This window comes from Lactuca saligna, chromosome 7 (genome assembly GCF_052625555.1).
Source record: "Lactuca saligna cultivar CGN05327 chromosome 7, ASM5262555v1, whole genome shotgun sequence".
Lineage (NCBI taxonomy): Eukaryota > Viridiplantae > Streptophyta > Magnoliopsida > Asterales > Asteraceae > Lactuca > Lactuca saligna.
Window position 1 is genome coordinate 171,786,239 of NC_136423.1, and position 6,197 is coordinate 171,792,435.

A 6,197-nucleotide genomic window follows, 5' to 3' on the forward strand; every position below is an offset into this window, starting at 1 on the left:
ATGGCGTTTTTCAAGGCGTGACTATATTATATACATTAAAATATATAAATCATATAATTATTAAATTTTATCAAATATATGTAGTTTTTAGAAGTGTTATATTAATATCTAATAGAAAAAAGTTAACCAAAAACTCATTTAATTAGACCCAATAAAAAAACAAAAAAAAATTGTGCCTTGAAAATAACTCGCGCCATAACGCGATAAGGCGCGCCTAGACACGTTATTTGGGTGTCACACTTCACAAACACGCCTTGGACGTTTTCGTAACGGCTACACCACGCCTCCCGCCATGGCGCGCTTTTTAGAACCATGACAATTACCACTAAGGTTTATGGTTACACAACATCTGTGTTGACGATCTTAGCTAGGCAGTTATAGCAGTCCAAAATCAAATATTGGGCATGGGTCGATATTTGGGATATAGGTTATTGCGGTGGGATATCAGTGGGATATTGGTATTTATATATCATGTATAATTAATATATATATATATATATATATATATATATATATATATATATATATATATATATATATATATATATAAACATAAAACATATATAAAAGTAATATAAAAAGTCAAAATTCAAAACTGTCAATGTTTGAAACATAGTCTTATGTAATCCATGGAATCTTCCTCCAAGTCCACATCAACCAAGGCATCCAATTATTTTATCTAGATCATCCACATCAACTCTAATATCATCATCATCATTTATGAATTATGTACTTAACACATAAACATGATCAAACCTATAGAAACTAGCAAGTTAACACTTAAGTATGTAACAATTAACATAACAATAAGATCGGTTAATACTTAAAACATGAGTCTATAACCTAAAACTAACAATTAAGTACTTAATATAATAGCAGGTTTAGTTAAGTTAAGTCCATAAGACTTAAGTCCATGACTTAACACTAAAAAAAAGCCAGTTAAATTACTTAACCGATATCCCACCTGGAAATATCGGTAAATATCGGTTAAAAATTGGTAAATATCACCGATTTTTGCGGTCCGATATTTTGGACCGATATTTGACACCGCTATTTTGAAAAGTACTGATAACCGATATCCCACCTGGAAATTATCTGGAAATCATTGATATTAACTGCTTAGGATCTTAGATACATTCACCACGTGCTGAGTGAGACCTAAAATCCAACACCTTGAATGAATTGACGATGAACGCTAAAATGTTCACGTTATTACTTGTTACCTCGAAGAAATATCCTTTGATTTTTTAGTGGTTATTATGAAATAATCTAAAACTAAGACGTTTCTTCCCATAAGATCCAATTTCAGTTTTGTTTTTGAGATTTTTGGTTATCCCGTCACAAAATATATTATCCAACCTACTTGTTCAACAGACCACATTGGTCTTACAAGTACTTCATCCTACTTTCGGTCTTATTTAAAGTATCGAAGTTCGGCTGAAGATAAACCACCCACTAAAGTCTATACTTGAAAAGATGCCTTTCAATGTTTCTTAACAAACATTTGATTGTATTTCACGGGAAACCACACAGACACTTCTCAGTCTCTCTTAACTTTGAAGGAAGAGATTCATTCCCGGGATCATTCGTTTCATGTCTTCAAAGACATCACTTATTATTCCCAGACACATCTTGCTTTATTTCTTTTTCTTAGGAACACTCTTGCATGAAGATCTTTATGATTTTCCAAACTCTTGTTTGTGGTACTAATGGCACTTTTCAGATTTGTGCTTTTGGTTCTAATAGATATGGTGGTTTACTTTCTTATGGAGGAGTGAAGGTTGATTAATATGAAGAGAATGGATGAGTCTCGTTTGTAGGTGCTTATACTTGACTTTGAAGGCTTTTCAAAATTGAGGAGACGGTAATTGGATAAGAATTCCACATGACTCATAGGATAAGAATTTGTATTGGGCATGTGAATTTGAAACGGTTCCAAAAACCACACCTGCTGACGTATATCTAGGGAAACCAAGTTTTCAAATCGTGCTTTTTCAGGCGTCATTTCATAGATCGTATCATCATTACAGCGGATACTTTCTCTCTCTCCTGGAAACGGTATAAAAGGGGGGTTGTCACACCTACTGTACCTCCTTACCTTCTTCAAACTCTCTCTCGAATACAATTGTTCATCTTCTTCTTCACTTCAACAATGGCGGAATCATCCTCTCTTCAAGAACAAATAGCTTCATCAACTTTGCTTACGATAAAATCCAATCAGAATCTAGTCATTCAACTGAATCCTTTCCTTTATGATTCGTATATGCTTCACGCTGTAGAGTGTCTCAAGTAATCTCCATTTGTGATTTCTCTCACGCAAGTCGACTCATTTCGCACGTCCCTTCTATCACAAGTCTATTCCACTGCTTCCTACGAAAAAAACAAGGAACGGATCTTCTTCGACATCTTTGATCACAAGACATCTGTATCAAAAGCACGCTTCTGTTCACAACTAGGGCTTGCTATAGATGCTTATGTCATCTCTTTGGATTTCATCACAACAACTCAGTTGTTTTCAATGTTTTATGACATGGGATACACAGACATTCTTACAACAGTGACGAAATTCAAGAAGTCATGTTTACCACCTCAATGGAATGGTCTGTTCACACTTATCTACAACGGGTTAGCAGAAAGGGTTGCAGGGTCGGATGGGGCGAGTAATGGTTTCATGTCCATTCAGTATGGTGTCTACAAAGGAATCCATTTGTATTATGGTTCATTAATCTGGTCACAACTGGTGCAAAGTCTCAACTCCTCATCCAAACCGTCTGAGATTTCATGTGGTTGTTTCTGGACATTAGTCACTCGCAGTGCTATTGAGACTTTTCATATTCCTATCATGATGGATGCTCTACTGTCTTCTATTGCTACTTTTCACACGACCAAAATCATTTTTTCTGACCATACAAAGTTCATGTATGCCGGTTCTATTCCTGAATCGATGAGCCGATGTGTCTCTAGTGAGAGTAAACTCATGGCCGACTACAGGAAATTGACACTTTTGGGTCAATGCTAACTCTCTCCTGAGATGCAAAGTGTTTTGGAGGTTGCTGACAAACCTACCAAGAGGGGGAAGAAATCAGAGTCTAAGAAAGTCGAGACTGATGGTCCCTTATCTCCTAAAAAGCGTAAGGCTGATAAAGGTGCACCTTCGGCTCCCAAAAAGAAAAAGGTCAAGAAGATGACAAAGTGACCGAAGGCATCGATGCCTATTTCTTCCAATGAAGAGGAGCAATCAGCCGAGGAAAAAAAGCAGGTTCAACACGAAGGCTCGCCAAGGGGAAACACTCCCCCCCCCCCCCAATCTCCAACTCCTAAGGTACAGATTGATGTTTCTACTCCTCCTTCTCCAAAACAAACCACAATACCAATCCTGGTTGCTCCCATTCCACCACCTGTCACTTCTTAACCTACTGTTGCTGTTCCACTACCACCTTCGGTCTTTTCTCAAGCTACAACAACCACTACAATTGGACCTTCAGTGAGTGTCAACATATCTGATACGGGGTATCATATTGTTGGCATTAAAACCCTTATTACCATCAAACCTCCCTCATCGTCTCCTTCAATAGAATTTGAGCCTACTCTGGGAGGTGAAAACTTTGATTTTGACTCCACTTATTATAGTCCTTATCGGCTTCCAAGTGAAGATGAAGATGATGCTCCGGTGAAAAGGCAACACTTAAAGAGTCTTAATGAAAAGCTTGACAAATTACTTGCTTCTCCGAATTCTTATTCTAATGTGGTTATAAAAGATTTTCTTGACACAGCTCTTCAACAATTTACAGATTCAATCGAAAAATCTACAAAGGATATAGATGCTTCCATATCTTCCTGCAAGAAGGCAACAACCAAAGTGACAGATCTTGTTCATGATTCAAAGATCTTCTTGGAATCGTTCAAAGGCCATGATGATTCCAATGCAGCCAAACTCAATGCTTCTATTGATTCCCTCTCCAAGTCACTTCAAGGGGAGAAACTAAAATTTGACTCTGTTCGTTCTGAACTCAAAGCAGATCATAATTCTCTTCTTACTTCTGTCAATATTAGCCTTGAAAAATTTCAGGCTGAGGTGGCTACAGAGAATAAGATAATGGATGCACTGCCTCACAAAACAACAACGCTTGAAGTCCAGTCTGCTCAACTTGATCAAGCGAAGAAGGAAATTGACTCACTCAATACTGAGCGTGCTATCCTTAAAAGTTATGTTGGTGATCTTCTCTCCATTCTGGGTACTATCGTTAATGCCCATGATCCGGTACTCAGTATTACCATCCGGAATCACTTAACTACAAAACTCCTTCCAACGATTGAAATCTTGAATCAAATGAAAGGTGTTACGGAGCTACTTGTTACTCTGCACCAAGGGAGAGAAGGTGTTCAAGATCCTCCAATTCTACCGAAAGTCATTATCCAAACCGTATCGAAGGTTAATGTAGCTTCGAGTTCTAGTGGACAAGAAAAACTGAAGGGTGTTGTGGAAGATGGTGATGATGATGATGAAGAAACGATTGCTGAGGCTTTAAAGAGGAAGAAAAGGGATAATGAGATTGATGAAAATTTGAGAATAGCCAGAGAGGAAGAAGACAAAGAGCGAAAACAGAAAGAAGCTCAAGATGCTCAGATTTGCATGTAGGCTTTCTTTCCCACTTTTCAGGAAAGATTAATCAAAGAAGCGATTGAGTCTCCAGGCATTCGCTAGTTGGAACATGTTGCCTCGTTTGATTGTTAAAACACGAGGGATTCTCAATTTGACATGCCCATAACATGTAGGGCATTCGTGTTCCATTGTCTTGATCCAACGGTTGAAGTCCCTTCTCCTCACCCACAGGTTGATCAAGATCTAATCGATTATTATCTTGAATTTGCTCAACACCAATACTTGACATGGAGTGCTCAGAAAAGAACCTCTGTCAAGGTATTTAAACCGACTGTTTCTGGGAAATTTATCAATGTGAAGTTCAGGGTGACCCAAGGTTCTGATAACTCGGTTAATATGATTTCGTTAGCTGATCTTCCAAATCAGAACCCACACGATTCGATTTTGATATTCAACATTTTTCTTACTAATCAAGAGCAGTATAAGCCGATCCTCGATCACATTAAGAGAATGTTAGCTTTCTACAACCATGAAGTTGCTAAGATGGATCAGCAGGTTGCAAATGTTCTGAGGAAGAAACCGATTGTGAAGCCCATTGGGAAGCCAAGTGATCTTAATAGAATGAAGAAGGGAAAGATCGATCCAACACATCATACTGTTATGTTCACAAGAGGCGAAGGTGAAAAATTCCTTTTCGCTTTAGTCGACAAACATCTGTTCTCCACTTCCTGCTTGGAGCACGTAATTGATATAACTCACAGGTGTAAACTAAATAGTGATTCGAATAATAAAAACTTCTCTGGCATGCTTCGGTGGTATATAAATTTTCTTCACACTCTTTTGGCCATTATACCGAATTTGTTCAAGATAGTGAAGAAGTATGCTCTTTCTCAACCGAACCAATTTCTCGCCTCTATTGACGCAGAGAGGAAGATTGTTAGGACTAGAGTGTTGTGTCATATGGGCTTAATGTTAATATTTTGATTACCCGGTTTGGGCATGTCCAACCGTGCTTTAAGCATTAGGGTTTGTGATGTGTGTGAAACTAACTAGTTTTAATCCTACTTTTTATTAATAAATTAAGCACACAAAGGCAGTGAACCTATCTTTTAGTGGTATAGTTGGATAAGTAGGGTGTCGAACTCAGGGAACGGAAATTGATCTAATAACTAATTTTAACTAAGCAAGTAATAAAAGTAAAATGGTTTTTCTCTAGTTTTACAAGGCTAGAAACTTAAACATAGCAATTAAAGCAAATGACAAATTCACCAAATTTATTAAAGGGTTTCTATTTTGGTTCAACTAATTCACTCCTATGGTTATTTTAATGATAAATTAATTATTATTAGTTACCAACTATAGTGGTTAGGTTCATGTTCATTACTCCTAACCCTTAGATAATTAATCAATTCAAGCAGTGGCCAATTGTTTAAACTAACTAATTCCCTAGTTCAATTATTTGGATTAAATAAGATTTGTAATTGGTTAATCAAGTTGGTGTTTCAATTAACCTCTTGTTTGTTGGTTTCTCAAACAAGCTCACACATTAACTTATCTATTCTCTAATTAATCTTAATTTCATATTCATTACTCT